This window comes from Anomaloglossus baeobatrachus, unplaced genomic scaffold (assembly GCF_048569485.1).
Source record: "Anomaloglossus baeobatrachus isolate aAnoBae1 unplaced genomic scaffold, aAnoBae1.hap1 Scaffold_106, whole genome shotgun sequence".
Classification (NCBI taxonomy): Eukaryota; Metazoa; Chordata; class Amphibia; order Anura; family Aromobatidae; genus Anomaloglossus; species Anomaloglossus baeobatrachus.
Window position 1 is genome coordinate 659,019 of NW_027441876.1, and position 16,154 is coordinate 675,172.

A 16,154-nucleotide genomic window follows, 5' to 3' on the forward strand; every position below is an offset into this window, starting at 1 on the left:
GCTTCATCATCTTTGGTTAACTAGTTCATGATTATACAACTTTGAATTATACTATAGGTCTGTGCAATTGCTACATAGACAGACAGATAATTATACAACTACATCTACATTTTGATTATTTATATACACAGATATTCTTACTACGTTTGAACAAACAAGCTATAACTCAGGCGACCTCCACAATATAATTTAGCAAAAGTATAAGTCTGACCCTCCACTGAAATTTTTAAAAACACAAACTGTCCCTGCTCATCCAGGTCTATACCTAGCACATTTTGTTGCAAATTCTTATGCACCGCTATGCTCACCCCTTTAGATCTGGAGTCGGGGTTGGAGCTATGGTACCACTGCATAAAGTATTTGTTTTTGACCTCTGGAAAGTGTTGGCTTTTAAAATGTGTTTCCTGAATAAATAACACCTGTACCCCCATCTTGTGCATGCCATATAATATTTCTGCACGTTTCTGAGGGGTATTGAAACCCTTAACATTGAGCGAGGCCACCTTAATTGCTGACATGTTGATTTTTTTATTCCTCCTCACGGAAGGGACTTGTTGGGTAGGATAGGGAGAGGATACTGGGAAGTAGAGAAAGGTACACACAAGGGGTACGATAAGAAAAAAGGTGAGAAAGAAAGGTACCACAAAAAAGACTAGAATAGCAAGCCTATAAAGAGAATAGGCAAACTCCTTAACACTATGTCAAGGAGAAGTTTTATGGAGAATCCAACCCACTTGCGTGGGGTAGATGATCCACTACTTGTTGAAACAAGTTTAGTAAGTGGGGGGTGTCTTTCAATAACCAGAACAAACACCCACAGGGGATCCCCTACAATATCACATAACGTACTGTATAAACACACAGAAAAGGACCCGTAATGACTCATAACCTATCCCCTCTCTCTGAAACCATTATTTTATGTCATGAATGAAACATCCTGTCAGGAAGTCCAACTAGTTAAGTAAGTATCTTGGGGATAAAACAATCCCAACATTTTAGTTTTCATAAAGGGAAACGCCGGGTGACCCTAGATCCATCCCAACCCTCATCCCCCACCATATGCCCTCCTCCAACCCCCAACCCTCAAAAGGAGAGGGGAGGGTCAGAGGGGCCACTGGGAGAAGGTCAGGGAAAAAAAAAAAAGGAAAGAGGGCCCACCCCCCCCCTAAAAAAGGGGATAAATCTCCAGCCCCTCCGCTTACCTATTGGGTCACCCCCGCCTTCCCGCCCAGCAAATAAAGCTCACACAACCTAGTATTCTAAATAGTGATGAGCGAGTACTAAAAAGCTCGGGTGCTCGAAGCTCGGGCCGAGCCTCCCAAGATACTCGTGTACTCGGCCCGAGCAACGAGCCCAATGTTATCCTATGGGAGACCCGAGTATTTTTGTGAAATGACCTCCCGGCAGCATGGAGAAACCCTAAAAATGTCACAAAAGTCTCAGAAGAGTGCTCAAATGACATGGCAACAGCATGGGGAAGACCCCTTGAAGCATTTATCACTCAAAAGTCACAGCTGTGAACAATTTTGTCCGCGTTTTACGCCATTTTTACGGACTCACCAGAAAACCTTCCAAAATGACCCCAAAATGATTTTTCATGGCGGAAATGTTAAGGGCACATACCCAATAGTGAGATAGAGCTGGTGTATGTTACTTTTTGAGATCAATACATGAAAGATTTTACGTGAAAACATTGTGTGGCACTCCGATGTCCCTGAGAAGAGACGTACATGAAGGCCTCTTGAGTCTAATGTGCCCATTTTGAGGAAGTGAGTCTTTGTAGTATTTTCCTTTGCCAGGGCAGTCCTAAATTGTGAGGTTCACCAATGCCCCTGCATACAGACGTGCATGAGGGCCTGTAAACCTGAAGTGCCCATTGGAAGGAAGTGGGTGTATTATAGTATAGCCCTTAGGCAGGGAAGCCAAACATTGGGAGGCTCCACGTTGTCCCTGGATAGAGACGTGCATGAAGGCCTGTAAACCTGAAGTGCCCATTGGAAGGAAGTGGGTGTATTATAGTATAGCCCTTAGGCAGGGAAGCCAAACATTGGGAGGCTCCACGTTGTCCCTGGATAGAGACGTGCATGAAGGCCTGTAAACCTGAAGTGCCCATTGGAAGGAAGTGGGTGTATTATAGTATAGCCCTTAGGCAGGGAAGCCAAACATTGGGAGGCTCCACGTTGTCCCTGGATAGAGACGTGCATGAAGGCCTGTAAACCTGAAGTGCCCATTGGAAGGAAGTGGGTGTATTATAGTATAGCCCTTAGGCAGGGAAGCCAAACATTGGGAGGCTCCACGTTGTCCCTGGATAGAGACGTGCATGAAGGCCTGTAAACCTGAAGTGCCCATTGGAAGGAAGTGGGTGTATTATAGTATAGCCCTTAGGCAGGGAAGCCAAACATTGGGAGGCTCCACGTTGTCCCTGGATAGAGACGTGCATGAAGGCCTGTAAACCTGAAGTGCCCATTGGAAGGAAGTGGGTGTATTATAGTATAGCCCTTAGGCAGGGAAGCCAAACATTGGGAGGCTCCACGTTGTCCCTGGATAGAGACGTGCATGAAGGCCTGTAAACCTGAAGTGCCCATTGGAAGGAAGTGGGTGTATTATAGTATAGCCCTTAGGCAGGGAAGCCAAACATTGGGAGGCTCCACGTTGTCCCTGGATAGAGACGTGCATGAAGGCCTGTAAACCTGAAGTGCCCATTGGAAGGAAGTGGGTGTATTATAGTATAGCCCTTAGGCAGGGAAGCCAAACATTGGGAGGCTCCACGTTGTCCCTGGATAGAGACGTGCATGAAGGCCTGTAAACCTGAAGTGCCCATTGGAAGGAAGTGGGTGTATTATAGTATAGCCCTTAGGCAGGGAAGCCAAACATTGGGAGGCTCCACGTTGTCCCTGGATAGAGACGTGCATGAAGGCCTGTAAACCTGAAGTGCCCATTGGAAGGAAGTGGGTGTATTATAGTATAGCCCTTAGGCAGGGAAGCCAAACATTGGGAGGCTCTACGTTGTCCCTGGATAGAGACCTGTTAGGTTCTTAGTGCCTCCGTGCTTGCATTTAAAAACCGCACGTGTGTGCCTGTTGGTGGCAGCTTTCCGCTGCATTTGTGTGAGTTTTGCACAAACTTGGATATAACACACAAGTCTAGTGAATACACATCAGCACAGCATTGCAAAATGCGCAAGGGCGTTGTCAACGAACAAGGAAGTGGACGTGATGGTGGTGCAGGCAGACACCGAGGTTGTGTGCAAGCTCTAATTTCGCCACAACAAAGGGCCACATCTAGTCGCTCGCACGTCCTGTCCCAAATTCTTGGGGACCGCAGCAGTACACCCCTCTTGAACCAAGACCAGTGTCAACAGGTTGTTAGTTGGATAGCGGATAATGCTTCCAGTCAGATTGGCACCACCACAAACACTCTGTCTTCCACACGGTCAAGTGTCAGTAGCCGTGATACTGCACCGCACATTTCAGAACCTGATCCTCCTTCCTACCACCAGGCCGAGTACACGTCCACGGACATTACTGATCCCACACTTGGACACTCGGAATAGCTGTTCGTTCACGTTTCCATTCACAAATTCTGGCCTCTCGCCAGCTCCTGTTGAAGTGGGCCATGACGAGATTGTATGTACAGATGCACAAATATTTGAGCAGCCACGTTCTCACGAAGTTGGCAACGTGTCTCAACAAGGGGTGGCCGATGATGAGACACAATTGTCAGGAAGTCAGGAGGAGGAGCAGGGTGCGGAAGAGGAAGACGACGTGGTGGATGATCCAGTAACTGACCCAACCTGGCAGGAGGATATGCAGAGCGAGGACAGCAGTGCACAGGGGGAGGGAGGCGTAGCATCACAACAGGCAGTAAGAAGCAGAGTGGTGGCCCCAGGCAGACGTCAGTCAACTGTTCCCCGGAACAACACGACACAAGGTGCCTGTACAAATGTTAGGTCTTCCCGAGTCTGGCTGTAATACTATTGTATGTATTGAGGATTTCGATTGCGTTAGGGCAATGACAACCAGAGACGAGTTCTTGGTGCAAGACATTTATAATATGCAACCAGCAAATATGTACATAAACGGAACAAAAACACAGTAGAACATAAATACAGGAAATACCTTCCAGGGACTGAGCGAAAGGGAATTCCCGGTACCGCGCACCGGACTCCCCCAGGGAGACCACCAACAGCAAACCCCTATACAGGGACTGTCTGGCAATCACCCCAGAAGCCCTAAATGCGCAGCAGCCGGGACACAAAAGGGCAATAGGTAAGTCGAAAAATGTCTGTACGTGATGTGAGTCCAGAGTGGTATTAAACGGAAGGAACCGGGCAGAAGTTCCGACCAAAGACGGCAAACGGAGTCCAGGTACAGCTAGATGATACCAGATGAAGTCCAGAGTCGGTGTCGGTTGTTTTCCAAGAGGATCCGAATAACAATCAGGAACCAAAAGCAGCAGGGCAGGAGCACACAGGAAGCAGTATACTCAGGCACTGGACTAAGCTTTAGGGGCGGCTTTTAAACAGATGGACAGGAAGTAGGGCAACATAACAGAAAACTCCATGTTAACAAAGGGCAAGCTCTTTCAAAAGAAAACTGGAAAACCAGGAACTCTGACACTGGCAGTTTTTTAAGTTGGCTCCAGATGATTCTAAAAAGGCCATTTGCAACACCTGCCATGCCAGCATCAGCAGGGGTACCAAAACTAGCAGCCTGACCACCACCAGCATGATCAGGCACATGTCAGCCAAGCACCCGACTTTGTGGGAAGTACAACAGAGTCGAGGAGCAGTGCTTGCTGATGTCACTGCTACGTCTTCGCTGGTTGTGCATGCGAGCCAATCCCCTGTCCATGCTGCCTGCGAACAAGCCTCCTCCACTCCTGCACCTGCAGTTGCCTACGCAGAAAGAACACCATCATCAAGCACGTCCTTGTCCCAGCGCAACGTTCAGTTATCCATTCAGCAAACCTTTGAGCGCAGGCGCAAATACACTGCCAACACCCCACATGCCACAGTTCTAAATGCTAACATTTCGCGACTGCTTGCGCTGGAAATGTTGCCTTTTAGGCTGGTTGAGACAGAAGCATTCCGCGAACTGATGGTGGCAGCTGTCCCACGTTACTCGGTCCACAGCCGCCACTATTTCTCCCTGTGTGCCGTCCCCGCATTGCATAACTAACCACGTGTCACAAAACATCACACGTGCCCGGAACAACGCTGTTTCAGCCAAAGTCCACCTAACCACAGACACGTGGACAAGTGCATGTGGGCAAGGCCGCTACATCTCGTTGACGTCACACTGGGTTAATATTGTGCAAGCTGGGACCCAGTCTGAGCGAGGGACGGAATACGTCCTTCACACACCAAGTTTTGCAGGCCCTACCTCAGTCAGGGTTTCACACACACTCTACAGCTCCGGAATGTCATGCTCCTCAGCCTCCTCCTCCTCCTGCGCATCCTGATCCACTTTACCCTCCACACCAGTCCCAAGCTGTAAGTGTCGCTGGCGGAGGAGGGGACGGTGCGCTCTCCCACTGCTCGGGTCCGGCTGACGCAGCTCTACGGCTGCTGCTGCTCGTTGGCTCGAGCGATGGCCGGATCCCGGGGACTCGAGCGGCGCTACTCGCCCGTGAGTGAAAAGGGGTGGTTTGGGTTTTGGGGATATTGTCCGTGACGCCACCCACGGTTGTGGTGATTGTGTGGACACCACCGCTGCTCTGGACGGGGATCCCGGGAGCCTGTGACAGGGAGCAGCTTTGTTGTTATTTCTCCCCTACGTGGGTAGGGGGGTTGGTTGTCCCGGGGCCTGGTGATGGGGTAGAGATGGATGACAGGCGGGTTGCGGGGCCTGATGAAGTGCATGGTCGCAGGGGCAGCGCTGTGCCGCACGGCACGGAGGTACTCACTCAGCCCAATGATGATGACACAGTTCAGGGTAAAACAAGTGGCTGGATGGACAGGTCACTCGGACGGCTGCGGTTGTTCCTCCCTGCAGGTTAGTGATGACTGTCTCTCCCTGCACCGAAGTTAAGTGTTGGTAGTGATGGTTTCCCAACGGTAACCCGCTCCCTGACCTGGATATGGGCCGGAGGAGCCCCTTTTGCCCACAGGCGCTGGCCCTGGGAGACGGTTGCCCTTGCCGGTGGCTGTGTCTCCCCTTCACGGTTGTACGGTTGCCTTCTATCTGGACTTGGCTGTTTGGAAACCCTGAGGTCCCCTTCAATAACGGATTTGGCAAATTCACGGCGACACCAAGCCTTGCCGGGATCCGAAAGTCCTCTGCCAATGGTGCTGGCTTCGCTTTGTATACCGGTCCGGTACGGCCGGGTCACCACCCGTCCACGGTCCTTACGGCAGACTCCAATCGGCCTCCACTGCAGACGGTCACCACATCCTGCCAACCTTGCTGTCCTGTCCAGGCCACACACCCGGACCAACTTCAGGCTCTTTGCTGTCACTTTTCTCCTCTCTACTACTTTCCTCCTTCCACTTCCTTAGCTTAACTCTCACTGCCTGTGTTTTCCCTCCTCCTCGGTGGGTGGAGACCAACCGCCTGGCTCCACACCCTGGTGTGGACAACAGCCCCTGGGGAAGGCAACAAGGATTTTGTGTTTTGACTATGATATGCCTGCAGGGAGTGTGGGGTGTTTAAGTGTTGTGCTCTGTGGCCCCTGGCTTGTCCAGGGCGACACAGAAGCACTGCAGCACTGCCTCGGCGAAGCGGCAACAGGCAGTGCTGAAGCTAATCTGCATAGGTGACAAACCCCACAATGCAGAAGAGGTGTGGACAGCTCTGAAACAGCAGGCAGATCACTGGCTCACAACTCTGAACCTAAAGCCAGGAAAGGTGGTGTGTGACAATGGCCGGAACCTGGTGGCGGCTTTGAGGCGAGGCCAGCTGACACATGTTCCATGCTTGGCCCATGTGCTCAACCTCGAGGTTCAGCGGTTTCTAAAGTCATAGTCAGAGCTGTCTGATCTGCTGGTAAAAGTTCGCCGCCTGTCTGCACATTTTCGAAAGTCACCTACTGCTTCAGCCGGCCTTGCCGCCTTAAGACGCCGTTTGCATCTTCCGGCACACAGACTGGTGTGTGATGTCCCCACGCGTTGGAATTCAACTCTGCACATGTTGGTCAGGATATGTGAGCAGAAGAGGGCAGTTGTTGAGTACCTGCATCACCTAAGCCGTCGGGAAATGGGTCAAACTCCACACATAACACCTGAGGAGTGGAGATGGATGTCCGACCTATGCACCATCCGCCAAAACTTTGAGGACTACAACAAGATGGTGAGCGGCGATGACGACATTATTAGCGTCACCATACCGCTTCTCTGCCTTCTAAAATGGTCTCTGCTCAGAAAACAAACATGATGCATTGCAGGCGGAGCGCGATGAGTTTCAGCAAGAAACAGTAGTGGGTGTGGGTGATGATAACACACAGCCCAGCCTCGTCTCATCACAACGTGCAGTGGAGGACTATGACGAGGAGGAGGATGAAGACATGGAGCAACTCTCTGGCCAAATTGAGGATATGACATGCAGTCATATCCTCGGTTCAGCGTGGCTGGCCAGAGGACAGGGTAGATGATGAGGAGGAGGAGGACAGCATGTTCAGTCATCGTGTCGGTCAGGATACTGAAGTGATGGCTGTTAAGAGTCTGGCACACATGGCTGACTTTATGGTAAGCTGCCTGTCTCGTGACCCTCGCGTTAAGAACATCTTGGCCGACAATCATTACTGGTTGGTAACACTGTTAGACCCACGCTAAAAGGAGAACTTTATGTCTCTTATTCCCGAGGCGGAGAGGTCAGGCAAAATGCAGCAGTTCCAGAAGGCCATAGTCACGGAAGTAGGCAAAGCATTCCCCTCACAAAACGCTAGCGGCATAGGTCATGAATCAGTGGACAACCGAGGCGTACAGCCGAGAGAGGCACAAGTCCAATCCGCCAGAGGTAGGGGAACAGTCTTTAAGATGTGTGACAGTTTTCTCAGCCCCTCACGTACCACAGCCCCTGAGGTGCGGGGTAGTGCCACAAGAAATCCTAAGTTTGCCCAGATGCTGAAGGAGTACCTTGCAGATCGAACAACTGTACTCCGACATTCCTCTGTGCCTTACAATTATTGGGTATCCAAGCTGGACACGTGGCATGAATTGGCTCTCTACGCCTTGGAAGGCCTGGCCTGCCCTGCTGCTAGCGTTTTGTCAGAGCGTGTTTTTAGTGCCGCAGGTGGAATCATTACAGATAAACGCACCCGCCTGTCAACTGAAAATGCTGACAAGCTGACTCTGATCAAGATGAACAAGGGTTGGATTGGGCCAGACTTCACCACACCACCAGCAAATGAGAGCGGAATTTAAAGTTTGCCATGTACCTCCACTCACCCATGGGTACACACTTCTGGAGTTTGGCTAATCGCTGGACTGCTCCTCCTTCTCCTCATGCGCCACCATGATGATGACCGTTACAAATTGCAATACTTAGGCCTTTGTTTCAGGTATACCCCCAGTGGTAAATTTTTTCGCCCATTCTTTGCAGAATGGACATTACAACGACAGGAGACCCACTCCTTTGCAATGGGAACAATGTTTTGAGGCCCTCATGCACGTCTCTATCCAGGGACAACGTGGAGCCTGACGCTGCCACCGACTGCCACACACGTGCTGTTTTTAAATGCAAGCACGGACGCAATAAGAACCTAACTGGTTTTTAGGAGCGACAATTACTGAGAAGTCTGACACTATCAGACACTGCTGACTGACGTGTATTATACACTAGACTTGTGCGTTATATAATAGTTTGTGCAAAACGCGCACCTGTACCCTGCCACCGACTGCCACACACGTGCTGTTTTTAAATGCAAGCACGGACGCAATAAGAACCTAACTGGTTTTTAGGAGCGACAATTACTGAGAAGTCTGACACTATCAGACACTGCTGACTGACGTGTATTATACACTAGACTTGTGCGTTATATAATAGTTTGTGCAAAACGCGCACCTGTACCCTGCCACCGACTGCCACACACGTGCTGTTTTTAAATGCAAGCACGGACGCAATAAGAACCTAACTGGTTTTTAGGAGCGACAATTACTGAGAAGTCTGACACTATCAGACACTGCTGACTGACGTGTATTATACACTAGACTTGTGCGTTATATAATAGTTTGTGCAAAACGCGCACCTGTACCCTGCCACCGACTGCCACACACGTGCTGTTTTTAAATGCAAGCACGGACGCAATAAGAACCTAACTGGTTTTTAGGAGCGACAATTACTGAGAAGTCTGACACTATCAGACACTGCTGACTGACGTGTATTATACACTAGACTTGTGCGTTATATAATAGTTTGTGCAAAACGCGCACCTGTACCCTGCCACCGACTGCCACACACGTGCTGTTTTTAAATGCAAGCACGGACGCAATAAGAACCTAACTGGTTTTTAGGAGCGACAATTACTGAGAAGTCTGACACTATCAGACACTGCTGACTGACGTGTATTATACACTAGACTTGTGCGTTATATAATAGTTTGTGCAAAACGCGCACCTGTACCCTGCCACCGACTGCCACACACGTGCTGTTTTTAAATGCAAGCACGGACGCAATAAGAACCTAACTGGTTTTTAGGAGCGACAATTACTGAGAAGTCTGACACTATCAGACACTGCTGACTGACGTGTATTATACACTAGACTTGTGCGTTATATAATAGTTTGTGCAAAACGCGCACCTGTACCCTGACACCGACTGCCACACACGTGCTGTTTTTAAATGCAAGCACGGACGCAATAAGAACCTAACTGGTTTTTAGGAGCGACAATTACTGAGAAGTCTGACACTATCAGACACTGCTGACTGACGTGTATTATACACTAGACTTGTGCGTTATATAATAGTTTGTGCAAAACGCGCACCTGTACCCTGCCACCGACTGCCACACACGTGCTGTTTTTAAATGCAAGCACGGACGCAATAAGAACCTAACTGGTTTTTAGGAGCGACAATTACTGAGAAGTCTGACACTATCAGACACTGCTGACTGACGTGTATTATACACTAGACTTGTGCGTTATATAATAGTTTGTGCAAAACGCGCACCTGTACCCTGACACCGACTGCCACACACGTGCTGTTTTTAAATGCAAGCACGGACGCAATAAGAACCTAACTGGTTTTTAGGAGCGACAATTACTGAGAAGTCTGACACTATCAGACACTGCTGACTGACGTGTATTATACACTAGACTTGTGCGTTATATAATAGTTTGTGCAAAACGCGCACCTGTACCCTGCCACCGACTGCCACACACGTGCTGTTTTTAAATGCAAGCACGGACGCAATAAGAACCTAACTGGTTTTTAGGAGCGACAATTACTGAGAAGTCTGACACTATCAGACACTGCTGACTGACGTGTATTATACACTAGACTTGTGCGTTATATAATAGTTTGTGCAAAACGCGCACCTGTACCCTGCCACCGACTGCCACACACGTGCTGTTTTTAAATGCAAGCACGGACGCAATAAGAACCTAACTGGTTTTTAGGAGCGACAATTACTGAGAAGTCTGACACTATCTGGACTGTTTTACACTGTGTACACCAGCCCCAGATATGATGAAGGCTGGTATACGGTCACCACTAGGAATGGCTATATATACCCTGCCTGCCTGCCTGTATACTGCTACAATAGTCCTGACAAGGACTCTTCTGGTCACTAGCCTGTATTCCGACCTGGCTATACCCTGCCTGTATATAGCAACAATAGTCCTGAGAAGGACTCTGCTACTGTACTCCGACCTGGCTATACCCTGCCTGCCTGTATACAACTAGAATAGTCCTGAGAAGGACTTCTGGTCACACTGTTTGCAGCCCTGCTCCGGAACTAACTATAAAGGGCCGCAAAGCTTTCCCTGAATCAGCGACACTCTCCCTACACTCACTGTCAGAATAGCTGTGAGCAGAGCACAGCGCGCCGGCCTATATAAAGGCTCGGTGACGCTGTGCAGGCCGGCCAATCACTGCAATTCCACAACTAACAGGGCTGTGGCATTGCAGTGGTCTGCCAGCCAATCCCTGCATGAGGGCTGGCTCTCAAAAGAGCGCCAACATGCAGAAATGAAGACCACGAGTAAAGCACGAGTATCGCGAGATTACTCGGTCCCCGCCGAGCAGCCCGAGTACAGTGATACTCGTGCGAGTACCGAGTAGTGACAAGCATGCTCGCTCATCACTAATTCTAAATCTAAAGGAAACCCATATTCACAGTCCAGATGAACGTGTAGACCAGCGGATCATCGATGATTCTTCGTTTCTTGGCCGCGACTGTTGCTGTGCTGCTCTTCTGCGGGTAGTAGGCCTCTCAGGAGGTGCCAATGGGAATGATGGCCAGTCCAGATTTGGTATTGGCGGTAGATTAAGGTGCTCTAAGAACTCTAATAAGCCACTTGGATCTTTCAAGGTCACCATACCTCTTTGATCTCTGACCTGCAGTTGAAACGGAAACCCCCAAGAGTAGGGAATATTTCTCTCTTTCAATGCCTCCAGAATCGGTCTCAGGGCTCGTCGTTTAGAAAGTGTGGTTCTAGACAGGTCTGCAAGAAACATAAGGCGGGCTCCGTCGAAATCAAACGGACTCTTGATCCTTGCTTGTCACATTATTTCTTCCTTTACTGTAAAGCAGTGGATTCGGCAAATGACATCTCTAGGGTTGTCAGAGTCCTGGTTACGAGGCCTTAGAGCTTGATGGGCTCTATCAATCAGCAGCTCCTCTGTGGGCTCCCTTCCGAGCAGTGAATTGAAAATACCTTTAAGGGTAGAGAATAATTCCGCTGCAGGAGTTGCCTCTGTAAGTCCTCGGATCCTAATATTATTGCGGCGGTTACGGTTCTTCTACTGTACCGAAGAGGAAGTCAAATTGTTTTGAGTGAAGAGTGAGGATATCACCCTGTGTCTTCTGCTCCACCGCCAATGAGGTCAAAGTTGCTTCCAGTCGGGTGACCTGATCTGACATCTGCGCCACAGAAGTATTCAGGGCCTGTATTTCAGCTTTATAAAGATTCTCAAGTCTCCCTATGTAGCACTTCATGTCTGCTTTAGTTGGAAAATTCATCATTTGGGATCTGAGATCTTTAAACTCTTCAAACACAAGCAACAGGTGTCTCTGGGGTGCTACAGTTGGGATAGCCAGGGGGACCGGTGCGCGAAGGGTCTGCTGACATGATCTTCTGCATTATTGGTTTCAATAGGCAAGGACTGCCCCATATTTTGTTCTTCCCTCTGTGCATTTGCTGGAATGTTAGATTGGGCTGCAGCCGACTTTTTGTGATCCGCAGCTTTAAGATGGGTGTTTCCTTCTTTAAAAAATGTCTTGATGCTCTCCTGGGAGCCTGTGATCTGGGTCTCTCTTGGGGCTGGGGATGGTGCCAGTGAGTTTTCAACCTCTCTTCACCATGGGGAAAGTAATAAATTCAATCCAGGCATATTAGGGTAAGTTCGCACAGTACGTTTTTCGCGGCGTTTTTGCTCGTTTTTCGGGTGCGTTCTTGGCCTCAAAACTGCATGTCTTTGCTTCCCCAGCAAAGTCTGAGTTTTCATTTTTGCTGTCTGCACACAACTTTTTTTTTAAGCTGCGTTTTTTAGCTTTTAAAAAAAAAAAAAATGGACGTCAGTTCTTTCCTGCGTTTTTCTGCGTTTTCCCCCCATGCAATGCATTGGAAAAACGCAGAGATCAAAAACGCAGCAAAACGCAGCCAAAAATGCACCAAATCGCGGTAAAAACACATGCGTTTTTTGCCGCGCAAAAAAATGCAGCCTGTGCACATAGCCTTATGGTGTATAGTAGGGGGGTCAGAGTAATCAGATTCTTCCACACGTCTGTGAGGAGTCAGCCTCAGCGCTCCAGGATGCCGGGGGTTAGTGTTATCTCTTCACTCTGGACAATGCAAATATTTCCTCATGACAGCTACACTTAGCACCTGTAAAAGCTTCCTGCAAACTTCTTTCCCTTGCTATGGGCCTGCACTTCACCCCCCCCTCTCTCAGCTACATGTGCTCAGCTGCCGGCAATATAACAGGTTGCATCCACACTGCTCAGCTTCACTGGTACCTGTATGGAGGACTCCAGACTGCACCAACCAGCTCTCCCAGCGTTACAGACTGCAGGCCACAGACTCCACCACGAGGTACAGGCCTGCTTAGGTCACAAGCCTGCAGACTCTCTGCTCCACTTCACCTCTTCCCTGGGGATCCCATATCATGCTTGTCCACCAGCCCCCGCAGCTCACTGCAGCTCCAGCATTAACCCCTGATCGTGCACAGTCCTTCTCCGGTGAAATAGCTCCTCTGCAGGGTAAGACTCCCCCGTGGGTGCCAGGAACTTTCAGCACACAAGTCTGCTCCGAGCCATTGCCAGGCCACGCCCCCCCAGCTTCTTACCTTTTGATACAGCTTGAGTTGCCTTTTTGAGGAAGGCAAGACGGTTGGATCAGCGGTTCTCAGAAATAGTGGGTCGCTGTTCAGGCACAAGATTTATTGTTGCCAATCAGCATGGGACATATAAGATTTTGCGTGTGTGGTCCTAATTAAATTAAATTATAAAGATCTTGTATGTATGTATATATAGGAGACACCCCTCTGAGACAATAAAGTATCAGATATAGCTCTCCCTTTGTCTCAAACAAATAAAAGATTACATCATCATCACTCATTTATATAAAGCTGGTGTGCCACACAGCGACAACGACGTCGCTGCTACGTCACCATTTTCTGTGACGTTGCAGCGACGTCCCGTCGCTGTCGCTGTGTGTGACATCCAGCAACGACCTGGCCCCTGCTGTGAGGTCGCCGGTCGTTGCTGAATGTCCAGCTTCATTTTTTGGTCGTCACTCTCCCGCTGTGACACACACATCGCTGTGTGTGACAGCGAGAGAGCGACGAAATGAAGCGAGCAGGGAGCAGGAGCCGGCGCCTGGCAGCTGCGGTAAGCTGTAACCAGCGTAAACATCGGGTAAGCAAGGGAAGCCCTTTCCCTGGTTACCCGATGTTTACCTTCGTTACCAGCCTCCGCCCTTGCTGCCAGTGCCGGCTCCTGCTCTGTGCACATGTGGCTGCAGTACACATCGGGTAATGAACCCGATGTATACTGTAGCAAGGAGAGCAAGGAGCCAGCGCTAAGCAGTGTGCGCGGCTCCCTGCACTGTGACATGTAGCTGCAGCACACATCAGGTAATTAACCCGATGTATACTGTAGCAAGGAGAGCAAGGAGCCAGCACTAAGCAGTGTGCGCGGCTCCCTGCTCTCTGCACTGTGACATGTAGCTGCAGCACACATCGGGTAATTAACCCGATGTGTACTGTACCTAGGAGAGCAAGGAGCCAGCGCTAAGCGCGGCTCCCTGCTCTCTGCACATGTAGCACAGCGACGTTATGATCGCTGCTGCTTCTGCTGTGTTTGACAGCTAAGCAGCGATCAGAACAGCGACTTACAAGGTCGCTGTTACGTCACAGAAAATGGTGACGTAACAGCGACGTCGTTGTCGCTTAGTGTGAACCCAGCTTAAGACTATATAAACGTTTTAGTTTCACATTCCTGAACTTCACTTTTAACAAAGAAACTGATACTATACAAGTCCTTATCTAAAGTAAACAGAGGGTCTCTGTTGCATTACACCAAAGGAGATACAGTACAGGCTCTTAAGCCTAGGTCACACGTGGCGATGCAGCAGCGATCATGACGACAATTTGACCTTATCAGGATCGCTGCTGCGTTGTTACATGGTCGCTGGTGAGCTGTCAAACAGGCAGATCTCACCAGCGACCAGTGCTGTTATGATCCGGAACCATGGAAGACCACCATAAATCATTGGTAAAAGGTGACAAGAGCATTGGCAACTAATCTGGCCACCATCCCCTTACTAACCATCACAACTAGAAGTAGCCGAGGAGTGAACTAACATCCTGTGCACCGCGAACCCAGCCGGAGAACTAGCTATCCTAAAGGAAGGAAGGATGAATAACTCTCTGCCTCAGAAAATAGATAAAGAATAGCAAGCCCCCCACATTCAAAGACTGCGGTGATATAGGAAAACACAATACACAGATAGATGATAGGATTAGCAAAAGGTGAGGCCCTACTGACTAAATAGGACAGGATAGGAAAGGGGCTGATGGTGGCCAGAGAAAAACCCTACAAAATTCCAAATTCCTGATAGTACAAAAAACCCCTCAGATCGCTAGATCTGAACTCCGTCCTATACCAGGCGCTCTTTTCATACCAATGAACAGAAAGCAGGAACCATTACAAATCCAAGAAGCCACAAACACATGGACTTATAAGAGCAATAATCCAAACATAGCTGCAGGGAGCTTCCAAGCTAAGCAACCGAGAGGGAAGATCCCTGCCTGCAAATAAACTGAAAATAACCACAGTAAATGACAAACTCAGATAAGAGCAAAAGAGCCAAACAACAAATAAAGAGCCAAGCACTTATCTGGGGTAGATGTGGTCAGGAGCAGGATGAAGCATGCTGGTGAACAAAGAACAACTGACATCCGGCATAGCCTGCTATCAGACCAGGGTTTAACACTAGAACTACTGGACTCGTCACACCTATATAGAAATACATGGTGCAAAGTAGTCAAAATGACTACCTCAGTAGTTCTAGTGTTAAATAAGCAGAGAGTTAGCAATGGAAACGCCCATTGCTCAGCACACCTGCTCTCTGTCCAAAACATCCCTAGCCACAAGAGGGAGCCTCACAGCAGCCAAAGCATAACTGACATTCCCAACACAGCCCCCAGCCATAAAAACATATTGTATTCAGTACAAATGGGGTGTGGCCCTCCCTCTTGGTGAGCTGGACATTTCATTCTGTGAATCCCCCTGACTGTGTGTGTCCTGTTGGGACCCGGTCGCTCTCAGCCCTTAGCCACATTGAGGCCTATTTTAGACCCATGGTAAGGTTTTAATATTAGAGAGTGTAAGTACTATCCCAACTGGGTACACCTTGGCGTTGGTGGGATAGCTTTATGCTTTTTTTGATCAAAAACAGTGTTTACTAAGTACCCTATGTTTATATGCACTATGCTTTTATTTAGTTACAACAGGGTATGTTTTCACAATTTTTCCCTTGGTTTCTCACAGCC

General features: G+C 49.1%; 1 protein-coding gene across 2 annotated transcripts in view; it reads right to left on the reverse strand.

Moving 5' to 3' along the window:
- The window catches only part of LOC142260446 (uncharacterized), a 51,225-nt gene that overhangs the window by 27,063 nt on the left and 8,008 nt on the right, over positions 1-16,154 (reverse strand). The window lies entirely within an intron of this gene.